General features: G+C 42.1%; 1 long non-coding RNA gene and 1 pseudogene across 1 annotated transcript in view; both read left to right on the plus strand.

Moving 5' to 3' along the window:
• LOC103665653 overlaps positions 1-3,446 on the plus strand; it is a 7,179-nt gene extending 3,733 nt beyond the window's left edge. Inside the window, exons 3-5 of the long non-coding RNA XR_569331.2 lie at positions 2,308-2,394; positions 2,731-3,022; positions 3,168-3,446. This is a non-coding gene — a long non-coding RNA (uncharacterized LOC103665653). The remainder of the gene's footprint in view (positions 1-2,307; positions 2,395-2,730; positions 3,023-3,167) is intronic.
• A 9,467-nt stretch (positions 3,447-12,913) lies between these two features.
• Positions 12,914-13,840, plus strand: LOC121105065 (annotated as a pseudogene).
• The last annotated feature ends 1,484 nt before the right edge of the window (positions 13,841-15,324 follow it).

A 15,324-nucleotide genomic window follows, 5' to 3' on the forward strand; every position in this document is an offset into this window, starting at 1 on the left:
TTGATCTCCGGGTGTGAGTTCAAGCCCCATGTGGGGTGTAGAGATTACCAAAAATAAGTAAACTTTAAAAAAAAAAAAGTACTGTAGAACAGTTTCCTGAATAGGTGTGCTGTGGCTTGAGGGATACAGTGAGATAAATATATTCATTGAGAGAGGAGCTGGCTAGCTAGTCACAGGCTGATGATATGTTGTAGGGATTCACTATCTTCTATAGTCTGATCCTCAACTTTCCTTAGCTTGAAACTCATGTCAATGCATCAGATTTGTGGGACTGACTTATATTAAACAAACTCATAAGAGGAAGATGTATAAACCAGACCATCATTCATTAACTAGCAATGGAGAAGATATAGTAAAGATGATTCAGCAATCTCATTATTAACCAGAAATTTGCTTATTGAGCACTAAATTGAATTCAGCATGAGGCTCATGGTGGGCTAATCTTCCTCATTTGGGTTTTAGAGGAGTGAGTTTTCTGTTTCCTCCAGAAGAGTGAATCTCTCCAGTCACTGCAAAGCCTGTGTACACCAGAGTCAGTGTCTCCAGCCTCCGGAGGCTTGTGTTCTTGAGGCCCAGTTTACAGATGTCCTCAGATCCCCTTCTGTCACATGCTCTTTCTTTAAGTCAAGTGGAATAAAATTAATTAGGCTTAAGCTTTCTCATTTACAACCACATCTCAGACATACCTGCTTGCTTGAGATTATATTCAAGTCACCCAGATCCGATTTGGGGTGTTCCCGAAACTCTTCTGTGGCAGGAATGTTGTGAATGCCCTGAAGCCCACACCCTGAAATGTAGAGGCAGAGAGCCGGCTGGATGGCTCCCACGGGCTCTTAGAGGCTTCCAGGGTGGCACCAGCCTGGAGGAACTTTGGCCAGAGTCCAGGGTTGGGTCTTGGGCAGCATCTGGCTCAGAAACTACACTAATGGTGGACGGCACAAAGAGCTCAGAGACTGATCCACGTAAGCCAGAACGCCGCTTATGAATTTACGACGAGAAATCAACTCAGGCAGACGTGCTACTCATGTCAGCCTGGCTAGCATGGTCTTTCTATAAACAAGCCACACGGGAAGTCAAATTATCATCGGCGTGCTTGGTAATATAAACCAGAGCAGAGAGAGTTTGTCATAGGATTGGAATGTTTAACGGTATTGGTCTTTCGTAGCCTAACGTGTCTGTCTTCATAATAGGTATATACACTTGTCTGCTGGAAGAATCTAAGAGCCTAACTGCTTTTCTCTCCCCTGCCAATTTCTGGTATTTTTAGTGTATCTTTCCGCTTAGCAAATATTTATTGAGTGTCTACTATGTGTTGTATAATAAAAGAATTTGTGCCAGGTTCCTGGCATGGAGCTTCTAAAACCCTTGGAATTTCCCAGGTGACAGAAGTGTCGTAGTTACTCGTGAGCTTCCTGGATCACACCTGAGTTTTTTGCTAAGAGGTGACCCTTGGAGGGGCGCCTGGATGGCACAGCGGTTGAGTGTCTGCCTTCAGCTCAGGGCGTGATCCTGGCATTATGGGATCGAGCCCCGCATCAGGCTCCTCCGCTAGGAGCCTGCTTCTTCCTCTCCCACTCCCCCTGCTTGTGTTCCCTCTCTCACTGGCTGTCTCTATCTCTGTCGAATAAATAAAATCTTTAAAAAAAAAAAAAAAAGGAGGTGACCCTTGGAGGGCTCCTTGATAGCTCCAGGATGGAAGCTCATCACCAGAAAGACCAACGTACGATTAGAGGGGCAGAACTTTGAGCCTGCCTGACCTCCAGGGAGGGGAGAGAGGCTGTAGATTGGGTTCAGTTGCATGGCCAATGATTTAATCCATCCGGCCTAGCTAATGAAACCCCAGCGAAAGCTCAGTGGCGCTGCCTGGTTGGTGAGGGGCTAGGAGGGCAATGGGCCCTAATCCACGGAAAGAGAACACGGAAGGTATGCATTTGGGGCCTTCCAGATCTCATCCTATGTGTCTCTTCGTGTAGCTTTCCTGACTTGCCTCCTGTATATTAAAATTGCAATCATAAGTAGAGTGCTTTCCTGAGTTCTGTGCGTTACAGACAATTCTCACACCTGTGGGGGATCATGAGAAGCCCCAGGTCTGTAGCCAGGTGGTCCGAAATTGGAGCGGTATCGCTGTGCAGGACGCCCCTTAAATAGTGGGGTCTTCACTAACTCTGGGTGACGAGTGCCAGAACTGAAGTTACCCATCGGTTGGTATTAAAATACTATGTTCCAGGCACTGTGTTAGAAGCCAGGAATCTCAGTCATATTCATTCTTCCAAAAAAAAGTGGAATATTTGCTTTGGTTTCCATTAGGTAAATGACGGTCACGTTCCAGTTCTTCGATTTCAGGACCATCTCGATGGCGACCAGGGTCTCCCCAAAGTCTTCAGACTTTCAAAGGTAACCCCTAGGTTTACTCCCACAGGGATCGGGCTCGATCCTGGGATGTTAGGACATAAATCCTCCCCTCACGTGGCTCACTGTGGAAAACAACATTCAGTTATAATGGGAAGTACAATTAAGGAGCTGTACGTGTTAGGGGCACCTGGGTGGCTCAGATGGTGAAGCATCTGCCTTTGGCTCAGCTCAGGTCATGACCTCAGGGTCTTGGGATCGAGCCCATGTGGGGCTCCCAGCTCAGCGAGGAGCCTGCTTCTCCCTCTCCCTCTGTCTCCCCCTGCTTGTGCTCTCTCTGTCTCTGTCTCAAATGAATAAATAATATCTTTTAAAAAAAAGAAGACGCTGTACCTGTTCGAGAAAAAGGTGTGGTTCACAGAACTTGGAGGCCACGTAAAGGTGGCTGGAGGTCCCACATCAACTCTGGTTTGAAAAATGACTGCGGTTCCCCAGCTTCACCAAGGAGGGCGGGGCTGCAGGAGGACCGCGGCACCTGCGGGCGGGAGTGTGAGCGATCACGAGCCCACCCTGGCCCTGGGAGCGTGGTGGCGCCCCAGGGAAGGACCCTCGACGGAAGAAGGTGCTGGAGAGCCTCGAGGCCCTACAGACAACGGGGAGTCCAGGGGAGGTTGTGAGTAGCTGTTTTTTAAATTCTTTGTTGTATTTCCCTATCACTCTCCATTATCGTAAGGGAACATTTGGAAAACAAAGAAGGGCAGACACAAGAACTACAGAGCCCCACCGGCCTTACCACTTCTCCCGGTATTTCTTTCCAGGCTCCTTCTGGGATATCGTTCTTAACAGGTGTGGGCGGAGTGTCTACACTATTTTGGATCCTGTGTTGTTCACATGACACCATGACAGAAATGCTACCCCATTAAATGTTTTGTGCGTACAATTTTGTATCCAGCTCTTACTCAATTAAAACTGTTCAAAATACTATTTAAAAACTCGTTGGAAATGTGAAATCTCATAACTACATAATATGTGGTCATTTGGGCAAACCGTAATTTGTGACCCTTTCAGGCTGTTCACGATCGTTACTATAGTAAATCTTTCTGTGTCCCCGTCATTAGAGGAATGGGTATATTGTGACATACCGGGAGACTATTGAACAGAGTTTGGGATTTTTTTGTTTTTAAAGATTTTATTTTTACGTAATCTCTACACCCACGGTGGGGCTTTCCGGAGATGAAGAGTTGCGTGCCCTACCAGCTGAGCCAGCCAGACGTCACTAGAGCAGGGCTTCTTAACTTCGGCACTACAACCATTCAGGCCGAGGTAATTCTGTGTTGTGCAGGGCAGGACATTGACCAGTGCCCCTGGCCTTTCCACTGGACGCTAGTGCTCCCCACCTCCAGTTATGGCAGTCTACACTGTCTCCGGACGATGCCAAATGTCTCCTGGAGACAGAATCGTGAACCACATTTGTTGCTATAAACCGATGAAAATAAATGAGCTGCAGCTACAAAAGCCAAATATAGATCAACGTCATAAACGTGATCTCAAGTAAAAGAAGTCCGACGCGAACACTGTATGCTATGTAATTTCATTTCTAGAGGTTCCTAAATAGACAGAACTAATCCAAGGTGCAAAAAATCAGGATATTCCGGGGAGCAGGTACTGGAAAGAGTAGGGCAGGGGTGGGGTGGTGGTTTCTGAGGGGTGGAAGTGTTCTATTGATTGACCTAATAATTTTTGAAATCTTACGTAAGAAATGTTATTAGTTCATAGAGTCCAATCTGTTGGCTCTTTTTTTGTGATGATCTTCCATCACTTTATAAAAGCCTTTAAAATATATATAAGTAATACATATTCTTTGCAGAATAGATAATACAAAAGAAAAAAATCAACGACAATCCTATTATCTAGAAATAACTATTATAGATATTTTGGTGTATCAATTTCTAGACTTTTTTCTACACATATGTGCATGTAAATATGTTACACAGTTTCTTTATATAAACGTGGGATTGGGGCACCTGGATGGCTCAGTCGGTTAAGCGTCTGCCTTCGGCTCAGGTCATGATCTCAGGGTCTTGCGATCCATCCAGCCAGCCAGCCCCACGCTGGGCTCCCTGCTCAGTGGGGAGCCTGCTTCTCTCTCCCCTCTGCCCCTCCCCACTGCTTGTGCTCTCTCTCTCTTTCTCTCAAATAAATAAATAAAATATGTAAAAAAAAGTGTTAATGATATGTCAACATCTTTCTGTTTCAATAAGTATGGGATTCCATCATATGTATGTATGTATTTAGAATATTTTTTAAAGATTTTTTTTATTTACAAGTAGCCTCTATACTCGTGGGGCTTGAACTCACAATCCCAAAATCAAGAGTCCCATGCTCTTCTGACTGAGGCAGCCAGGTGCCCCCATGGTCATTTTTTTTTTTTTTAAGATTATTTATTTATTTATTTGACAGAGATAGAGACAGCCAGCGAGAGAGGGAACACAAGCAGGGGGAGTGGGAGAGGAAGAAGCAGGCTCATAGCGGAGGAGCCTGATGTGGGGCTCGATCCCATAACGCTGGGATCACGCCCTGAGCCAAAGGCAGATGCCTAACGACTGCACTACCCAGGCGGCCCCCCCCCCAACCCCAAGCCATGGTCATTTTTAATGACTGAATTCCTAAACATTGTATCACTGGGTCAAATATATGATAATTTCAATGTTTTTGCTACATATTGCTGATTTGTCCCCCAAAAACATTGCCCCCAAATACTGACCAGCAATCAATGTAGGTATGTAATAATGCCTATTTCTCCATATTGGGATATCACATTATTTGTATTTGATATCCTTGCTGTTCCAAAAAGGTTTTTGTTTTGGTTTTTAAGGGTTTCTGGAATACCTGGCTGGCTCAGTCAGAGGAGCATGCGACTCTTGATCTCCAGGTTGTGAGTTTGAGCCCCACACAGGGCATAGAGATAACTTAAAAATAAAATCTTTAAAAAAATAAAGTTTCTCTTTGTTTCAATTTGTATTTCTTTGATTGCTGGTGATAGTGTAGATTTTCTCGTGGATTTATTGGCCATTTGGATTTCTTCTCTGGCGAAGAGCCTGTTCTTAGTCTTTGTCTATTTATTAGGATTTTCATTTTCTTTTCCTCTTTGGGGAGCTATTTCCAGCCTAAGAATTTTAACTCTTTGTCCACGATATATATTGCAAATATTTCCTCACAAAATTTTGTTGATTTTCAACCTGTTTGTGATTTATTGGCCAAATCAAATTTTTAAATTTTGTAGAGTAAAATCCGTCAGTCTTTTGTTTAACAATGTCCCCAGTGTCTTTGTGTTGTGCTTAGACATTCTCCAACTCAAAATTATATATATATATATAATGCTTATATATATATCAGCCTCTATTTTTCTAGTGCTTGTAGTTAAGTCTTGATTCCATCTGGAATTTATTTGGATATGTAGTATGAGGTAAGAATCTAATTTATTTTTTTCTGAAATAACTAGAAAGTTGTCCAACCCAATTGGCAAATAAATCCATCCTTTTCTAAATTTGAGATGTCACCTTTAACATAGAGGGTATTAACTTCTAATAAATTTAGGTCTATTTTTAGATTTTCTGTTACTCTCTCTGTCTACCCCCATGCTTATATGCCCATATTGGGACATTGTTATAATTATAGTGATATTATAACACATTTTTCTTTGAAAAAATTGTCTATCACAGTGTTTTGTTTTCCCATGTGTACTCTGCTAAATTTTGAAAATTCTGTTGGATTTTTTGAATTTGCATTACATGGATAGATTCGTTTGTAAGAGAATTGACAGCTGTCCAATATTGTCTCTCTGTCCATGAAAATGGTATATCTCTATATTTCTTTGAGTCTTCTTTACCCCGTTAGAATATCCTCATTTTCTTCATCTAAGCTCTCAACACATCTGTACGTTAAATTTATTTCCTGGATACTTTGTGTTTTTGATGTAATGTAGGAAAGATCTTTTTGTCTTTTATATTTTCTTTTTTTTTAGAAATTTTGTTTATTTATATTTTTTATTTAGAGATTTTGAGAGAGAGAGAGAGAGAGCGCACACCAGTGGTGGGAGGGGCAGAAGCAGACTCCCCACTAAGGAGGGAGCCTGATGTAGTGCTCAGGCTCGATCCCAGGACCCTGAGATCCCAGGACCCTGAGATCCCAGGACTCTGAGCAGAAGTCTGACGTTTAACCCTCTAAGCCACCCAGGTTCCCCAGTCTTTTTTATTTTCTAACTGCTTTTGGCAGATATATAGAAAAGCTACTAATTTACATATCCATACATTTTGTATGTCCCAATTTGTGTATATCCAAAAATATTCCAGTTTTCTTTTTCTTTTTAAGTTTTAATTTATTCATTTATTTTAAGTAATCTCTACACCCAACATGGGGCTTGAACTCATGACCCTGAGAACAAGAGCCACACACTCTTCCAACTGAGCCAGCCAGGTGCCCCCCAAACTATTTTCAATTGATTTCCTTGGGTTTCCCAAAGGAAAACATGTAATCTAAAAAATATTTTGCCTCCTCTTCGCAAATCTTTAACTTCTTTATTGCATTGATAAGAACTTTCCAAACTTTGTTGAATAATATCAATCATAGTCATCATCTTTGTTTTGTTAGTATTTCCTCATGTATAGAGAATACCTCAAATGTTTCACTTTTTTTAAAAAAAAGAATTTATTTATTTGAGAGAGAGAGAGAAAGAGAGTGCACACAAGAGCAGGGGAGGGAGAAGCAGACTCCCTACTGAGCAGGGAGACCTAAGAGGGGCTCAATCCCAGGACGCTGGGATCAGGACCTGAACTGAAGGCAGACGCTTAGCCAACTGAGTCACCCAGGTGCCCCAAATGTTTCACTTTCAAGTGGCTAAACACTTAATTTTGCTTCAAGTTCATTAAGTTGTTTTTATCTGTATTCCTACACCATTTTCACCTTTAGAATCTATCGAATATTCCTATTCTTTTGTCACTTCCTTAATATTGATCTTCTTTGTAAGCTCTACGCCCAGTGTGGGGCTGGAACTCACAACTCCAAGATCAAGAGTCCCGTGCTCTACCAGTGAGCCAGCGAGGCACCCCTAAATAGTGCTCTTCTGATGGTGTCTTCTATATATCTTATCTTCATCATCATTTTAATCTCTTGATCTTTTTCCTTTTCTTTTTAATTTTTTTTTAGTTTTTCAGTTTTATTTATTTTTCTAAAGTAATCTCTACACCCAACATTGTGCTCAAACTTAGAACTCCAAGATCAAGAGGTGCACACCCCTCTGACTGAGCCAGCCAAGCACCCCTTTTTCTTTTTCATTCTAGGAGACTTTCTTTCTTTCTTTCTTTCTTTCTTTCTTTCTTTCTTTCTTTCTTTTTTTTTTTTTTTTTGAGTCTATACATCATGTCCCTGATTTCGTGTTCAGTACTATCTACTCTGCCTTTGGGTTTTAAAGCTAAGGAATTCTTTTTTTTTTTTTTTTAAGATTTTATTTATTTATTCGAGAGGATAGAGACAGCCAGCGAGAGAGGGAACACAAGCAGGGGGAGTGGGAGAGGAAGAAGCAGGCTCATAGCGGATGAGCCCAATGTGGGGTTCGACCCCATAATGCCGGGATCATGCCCTGAGCCGAAGGCAGACGCCCAACCGCTGTGCCACCCAGGCGCCCCAAAGCTAAGGAATTCTTATTAGTTGGCTTTTTTATTTATCGTATTGTTCTTTCTTCTCAGTCTACTCCCTTCTTATAATTTCCTGATTACAAGGACCATGTCTTCTTGTATTTTTCTGAGAATGCCTGTTTCTTGAAATTCTCTTCAGGATTCTTTGTCATCATTATTTGAGGTGTGCTCTTCCTCCGAACATTTTTAAGAGAAGATATTTTTTATTATGAAATAGTACAAGCAATTAGAAAGTTATTGAGAATAACATAGTGAATACTTGCATAAGTATGCCCCAGGTTTGTCAAATCTTGACATTTTTTCTATATTTGCTTCATATTTTCTTAGATTAAAAAATAACTCTCTTTTTCCATTATTCCAAAAATTGTACTGTCTCAAACAGGGTCTAATTAAAAAAGAAACTACTGGGGCACCTAGGTGGCTCAGTTGGTTAAGCATCTGCCTTCGGCTCAGGTCATGATCCCAGGGTGCTGGGATCGAGCCCTGCATTGGGCTTCCTCCTCAGCGGGAGCCTGCTTCTCCCTCTCCCTCTGCTTGCCACTCCCCTTGCTTGTTCTCTCTCTCTGTCAAAGAAATAAATAAAATCTTAAAAAAAAAAAAACTACTGTTTAGTCAATATAGTTGAGGTATCATAATTTTAGAGTAAAGATTTAATTTTTAAAAATTATATAGTTGCTGGTAGTCTCCAAGATGGCTTGCCTCCCATAACCCCCACTTCCTGGTGTTCACACCCTGTGTAGTCCCCTCTCACATTGTAGCAGGACTGGTCTGAGTCACCAATAGCATATAGAAGAAGTGATAATATACACTTACAAGATTAGGTTACAAAGAGTCCAAACTCTTTTTTTTTTTTTAAGATTATTTATTTATTTATTTGACAGAGATAGAGACAGCCAGCAAGAGAGGGAACACAAGCAGGGGGAGTGGGAGAGGAAGAAGCAGGCTCATAGTGGAGGAGCCTGACATGGGGCTCGATCCTGCAACGTCAGGATCACGCCCTGAGCCGAAGGCAGATGCTTAACCGCTGTGCCACCCAGGCGCCCCGCAACGAGTCCAAACTCTTATCTTGGGTATGCATTCTCTCTTTCTTTTGGATCATTTACTCTGGGGAAAGCCAGCTGTTAAGTTGGGAGGACACTCAGTCTATGAGAGGTTCATGTGACAAGAAACTGACAGCTTCAGCCAAAAGTCAAAAAGTGGGCTTGAAAGCAGACCCTTCCCACTTGAGTCTTCAGATGAGACTGCAGCCCCAACCCACAGCTTTACTGAAAACTTTGAGAGACCTGAGCAGAATCACCGAGCTAAAGCACTCCCAGATTCCTGGGCCACAGAAAGTGTGATTAATAATGTTTATTATTTTAAGCTGTCAAGTTCGGGAGTAATTTGTCTTGCAGCAATAGACAACTACTACACAGTCGAAGCCCCTCATGTCCTCCCTCATCCAATTTCCTTTCCTTCCTAGAGGTAATCATTATGCTGAACTTGGGGTTTCTACCCTTCTCTCGGATGTTTTTTTCCTATTATGACTATAGCAACTACTATTGTTTAAAAAAAAAAGTCTTATGAATTAATTTTGAAAGTTTTTAAAAAAAATTCTAATTCCAAATTTTGGAACATCCAATAGAAACATGCACTTGCAGTTCGATAAATAGTCTTTTAAATTAATGATAATAAAATTGGGAAATTTTTCCTTTCTTAATTCAGGGACTTCCCTGTCTAATGTTATAATGAAATTAAAAAGAACATCTATTATTAGTAATAATGATGATTATAATAATAGCTGGCACCTACTGAGCACTGTTTCAAATATTACATCTTTACATAAACCTAGGAGGGGATGCTTTTACTACCCTTCCAGTTGAATAACTTAGGCACATAAAGGCCGATAGGTTATACAGCTAGTAATCAAGTGATACCAAAATCATTAGCCTCTACTTTATATAAGGTAGTATATATATATATATATATATACACACACACGTACGTATATACAAGAGTATATAAATATATATATATATATACACAAGAGTGTGTATGTATGTGTGTATATATATATATTATATACATATATTATATATATTATATATCTAAAAGCCACTCTTTATATAAGGTAGAAAGAAAAAAGAAGGAAAAAGAGCAAATTAACATAAAACATAGTGTTAGAGACCTCTTCTACAAATGGCCATAATAGGCTGCCTTCTTCCATTACTTATTCTATGTTTTCCTTCCTCTCAGTTGGGCAGAGCCCTATGCCTGGTATGGAGACCCAAAACTTAGTTCCTGCAGAACTTGAGTTCTTGGCAGTCCTGTCTTTATCAGGTTGCTGTACTTTCCCATTAGCCAGGTTTTGAGGACAAAGGCAAATCCTTGGGTTCCAGACATTGTCTAGCAGAGCCATTTTCCACTTGGTGATCGTATCAATCACACAGGCTAGCTCAGTGACAGTCATGGCTGCTCTAACAAGTACCGTAGACTGGGTGGCTTAAACAACAGACATTTCTTTCTCACAGTTCTGCAGTTCTGGGGCTGAAAGTGTGAGATCAGGGTGCTAGCATGGTTGGGAGCTCTCTTCCTGGCTTGCAGAACCTCCAGCTGTATCAGAGAGAGAAAGAGAGAGAGAGAGAGAGACTCCACCCTTATGACCTCATCTAAATCTAATTACTTCCCAAAGCCCCCTTCCTACTACCATAACATTGTGGATTAGGGCTTCAATATATAGATTTTGGGGCGACATAAACATTCAGCCCATAACAGTGACTCCTTTGTCTTCAACAGCACGAGGAATCCCAAATGGCCAAAGGGCAAGTCTCGGCTTCCGAATGAATGGACCCATGATGGTGTTTCCTGGTCTAAACATTTCTCCCTTGGGCACTAGACCTCTGGACCCACTGAGCCCAGATCACTGGCAAGGAAAGCAAAAAGTTCTTCCAGTGAGTTTTTAGGGGTCATAGTGGGAAGGACCGCTCCCATCTCTCCTTGATTCCTGGACCAGTAAATCCTGGCAATGTCTAAATCTGGAAACGGTGGTGCTAGTAGAAGCCCTCCAGGCGAGGAAGACAAATCCATACCCAAAACACGGATCTGTCCCTGTGAGGACAAGGCGCTGTCCGCACATCCCAGTCTTGTCATTGCAAACAAGGGATTATTGTTTTGCCTCTTGAGTTGTGACCCTCCCCTTGGAGAAGCGCCCTCTGCTGGCCTTTCCTAACATCTGCGGCCACAAGCATCTAATCTGCCTGTTAGTTCCGCATGGCTTTCAGTAGCCCTTTCTCCTTTTAATTTGAAGAGTTTCAGATGTCTCCTCCTAGTGTCATTATGACGTTGTTTGTGGGTCTGCTTCTCATTCCTCTTATTGCTTTTACGGGACTTCCAAGAGGAGTAGAGAAAAATGTCAACTTTACTGTAGTTTTAATACTGGAATCTGGTAAGTTTCAAAGTGTGATAATTCTGAAATTAATCTTATTGGATTGCATTTTAACATTAATTCTGGCACTTATTCTGAAATTCTTAAATGAATTTTGAAAATTTGGACTGATGCAATCCTAATAAATGTATTTAGTCAAAACTTTAAAAATTAAAATTCCAAAGTAATCCAGTAGAAAAAGAAGCACAACTAGCCAACATTGTTAGAAATAAGGGTACTGGTCACCCTGCTGGAGGTAGAGATTGGAAGGGGGCTTCTGCAGTGAATATGATCCCCTTTTTTGATCTGGGTGCTGGTTATACAGTGTGTTCGGTTTGTGAACATAATGAACTGCATGCTTTTGATAACTTGCTTTCCTGTATGTATGTTACATGTTGATAATCATTACTTTTTTAACCCCAAAGTCGAATAGCCTACAATTAAAAATAAATCGGGGTGCCTGGCTGGCTCAGTTGGTGCAGCATGTGGCTCCTGTTCTCGGGGTCATGGAGACCCACACTGGGTGTAGAAATTACTTTAAAAAAAATCCATGATCCTGGTAAATGCCTGGTATTTATCTAGCTCAATTAAAAGGAAAGGGAGAATTTTATGCAAAAACTTCAAATATCTGTATTGTGCCATATTCTTCTATTTATTAAGGTTGCTTTCTTTGATCATAGGTATAATGTATCTTTCCTGTGGGGAAAATGATTTTCCCCAAATAACTCGGTCCATAGTGACACAATGCTAGTGGGGACAAACACTTCAGCTTATACACTATACAACGAATTCTAACATTTGGGGGTTCTGCCATTGTCTCCTCATATGCCAGCCTGCCTCCCATGGTGGGGCTAGGGCTCCAGAGTCAGGCACTCGACTTAGCAAGAGCCTCAGCAAGGACAGCTGACACCCAGCTTACCTTGAGCATGCCTAGATGTCTATTTGGGTTTTTTTGTTGTTGTTGATCTTTTTTTTTTTTTTAAGTATTCTCCATGCTCAGTGTGGAATACGGGGCTCGAACCCAGGACCATGAGATCAAGACCTGAGCTGAGATCAAGAGTCGGATACTTAACCGACTGAGCCACCCAGGCACACCCCCCCCCCCAAGCAAGTGTCTATTTGGAAGTACCCTTTGACATACTCCTCAGTTTGTCCCTGAGACTGCTTGGGGACAAAGGAAAAATGATAGAAACAGGGATAATGGGTGAGGCCTTGAAATGTTTTTCTTGAGGCCCATCAATAATATATTCAGACCATCTCTGTCAAGCCTCTAAGCAGGTTCTTAGATTTGGGCAATATTGACCTTTGGGGCCAGATTATTTTTTGTATAATGTCAAGGACCCACTTTATATACTAAAATGTAATGAGAGTCTGTGATCCTTAAAAATTCACAATCTAGGGTTTTGTTTGTTTGTTTGTTTGTTTGTTTTGCAACAGGTTTGCTGCCAGGCAACAGGCGTCCTGATGTGCACCACTAAATCTAGGCCACAGTGGGAAAGGGAAAGACGTCAGCATCACCATTGCTGGATGTGTAGATCTGGGCAGGTGTACCGATACCCACCATCTGATCTACAAACGTGGTGAGGTCCACAAAAGAACCACTGAAAAATTTGAGAAGGAGGCTGCTGAGATGGGAAAGGGGTCCTTCAATTGTGCCTGGGTCGTGGGTAAACTGGAAGCCGATGTGAGAGTCGTATCGCCATTGATGTATCTCCCTGTGGAAATTTGAGAACAGCAAGTGTTATGTTACCATCACTAATGCCCCAGGACATAGAGACTTTATCAAAAAACACAATCACAGACATAGCTCATGGGCTGACTCCACTGCCCTGACTACTGCTGCTGGGGTTGGTGAATTTGCACCAGGTACTTCCAAGAATGGGCAGACCCGTGCCCATGTCTTCTGGATTATACGTGGGGTGCAAAACAACTAATTGTCAGTGTTAAGAAAGTGGATTCTACTGGATCCTCCCTACAGCCAGAAGAGATATGAGGAAGGCGTTACGGAAATCTGCACCTACATCAGGAAAATTGGTTACAACCCTAACACAGTGGCATTTGTGCCAATTTCTGGTTGGAATGATGACATCACGCTTGAGCCAAGTGCTATCGTGTGTTGGTTGGAGGGATGGAAACTCACCTGCAAAAAGGCAATGCCTGTGGAATCACGCGGCTTGAAGCTCCAGACTGCATCGTGTCCCCAACTCATCCAACTGACAAGCCCTTGCATCTGCCCCCTCAGGACATCTACAGAACCAGTGGTATCGGTACTGTCCCTGCGGGCTGTGTGGATATTGGTGTTTTCAAACCTGGCATGGTGGTCCCCTTTGCTCCAGTCAACGCTACAAAGGAAGTAAGTATAACTGAAGCAAAACAGTAAACTGTTGAAACGCACCTTAACCCCTGAGCCACCCAGGTACCGTGAAAATCAGTAATTTTTAATAGAAATAATTTGACCATAAATCTGTCACAGAATTTTATTTTTTAAAGATTTTATTTATTTATTTGACAGAGATAGAGACAGCCAGCGAGAGAGGGAACACAAGCAGGGGGAGTGGGAGAGGAAGAAGCAGACTCCCAGCGAGAAGCCTGATGTGGGGCTCGATCCCATAACACCGGGATCACGGCCTGAACCGAAGGCAGACACTTAACCGCTGTGCCACCCACGCGCCCCTGTCACAGAATTTTGACACCCATTTAAACAAAGTTCAATGAGAAAAAAAAAATCCTGGTCTACATCACCTAAAATCAACAGTAGTGGAAGACCAATTAATGTAGATTACTAAGAACAAAATCTACCAAATTCTTGCTGAGGAGAGGGGCTGGTGTTTTAATGGCTAGCTGGCAGCCATGCCTCTTTTTCCTTTTAAGGAATTACCTCTTCGCCTTAAGGGAAGAATTGGTGGGAGGGTAAGTCCCCTGTGGCCCCATGGATCAATAGGAGAAAGGTCCTTAATCCACACTGGGCAATTGTAAACATTTCGCTGGAACCTTGATTCTGGAGCAAGTGGATGAAGAGAACTGTCAGAGGCACTTATCGCAGCTCTAGCTGCATGACAATCTGGGGGGCCACCGGTGTGTCCTTGATTCTTGCTGATCCCCAAGCCTGGTTGTCCAGCTTTGCACTGCTATTTAGTGAGTGCCTCCCTTCCCCCGTGTCTTTCCAAAGAACTATCATTTGCTTTGCTTAGGTTGAGCTGGTTTGTTTCCATGGTTGGCACCTAAAGGGAACTAGCAAAGGAGATTGAAAAGAAGTTGCTTGGAGAATCGAGGAAATGGAATTTTCTGGAAGCCTGGGCAAAGGGTGTATTTCAAGAAGGAAGGACTGACATAAGGAAGAAATCAACGCCGGCATATTACTGGTAACTAAGCTCCAGACCCTTTTTCCCACTAACGTCCTTTTTCTGTTTCAGGTTCAAATCTAGGATAGCATACTGCATTTTGTATTTAGCTGTTTTTAAAGAGTAGGAATTAACTCAGTGATATTCCTCTTGCACAAGTTTTTCAAGAAGAGTTTAAACTTTTCAAGATGGTCAACTGAACTGGTCTGAAAAGCTTAAGGTCTGTATTTCTTTTATTACATTAATTTGCAAGTCAAACACACATACAACTACACAGAACCCTAAAGCCATACCTTCTAACTACAGTTTGTTGTTCACAATGCTTTGGGATAGAAACCATAAAATGTTTATTATTTATGTCCGTTGACAGCATGGTTGCTTCCCTCTAAACTTTCCTTAGTACTGAAAATAAATCTGTTTGGAGCCAGCACAGTTGGATGGCTCACACACCCCTGAGGATAAGGATGGGGAGAAAGTTTTGCATGTGTGGCTGCCCACCGCGAAGCTAAGCTTGAAAAGGTAGACAGAAAGGGGGGAA

This window comes from Ursus maritimus, unplaced genomic scaffold (genome assembly GCF_017311325.1).
Source record: "Ursus maritimus isolate PB19 unplaced genomic scaffold, ASM1731132v1 scaffold_24, whole genome shotgun sequence".
Classification (NCBI taxonomy): Eukaryota; Metazoa; Chordata; class Mammalia; order Carnivora; family Ursidae; genus Ursus; species Ursus maritimus.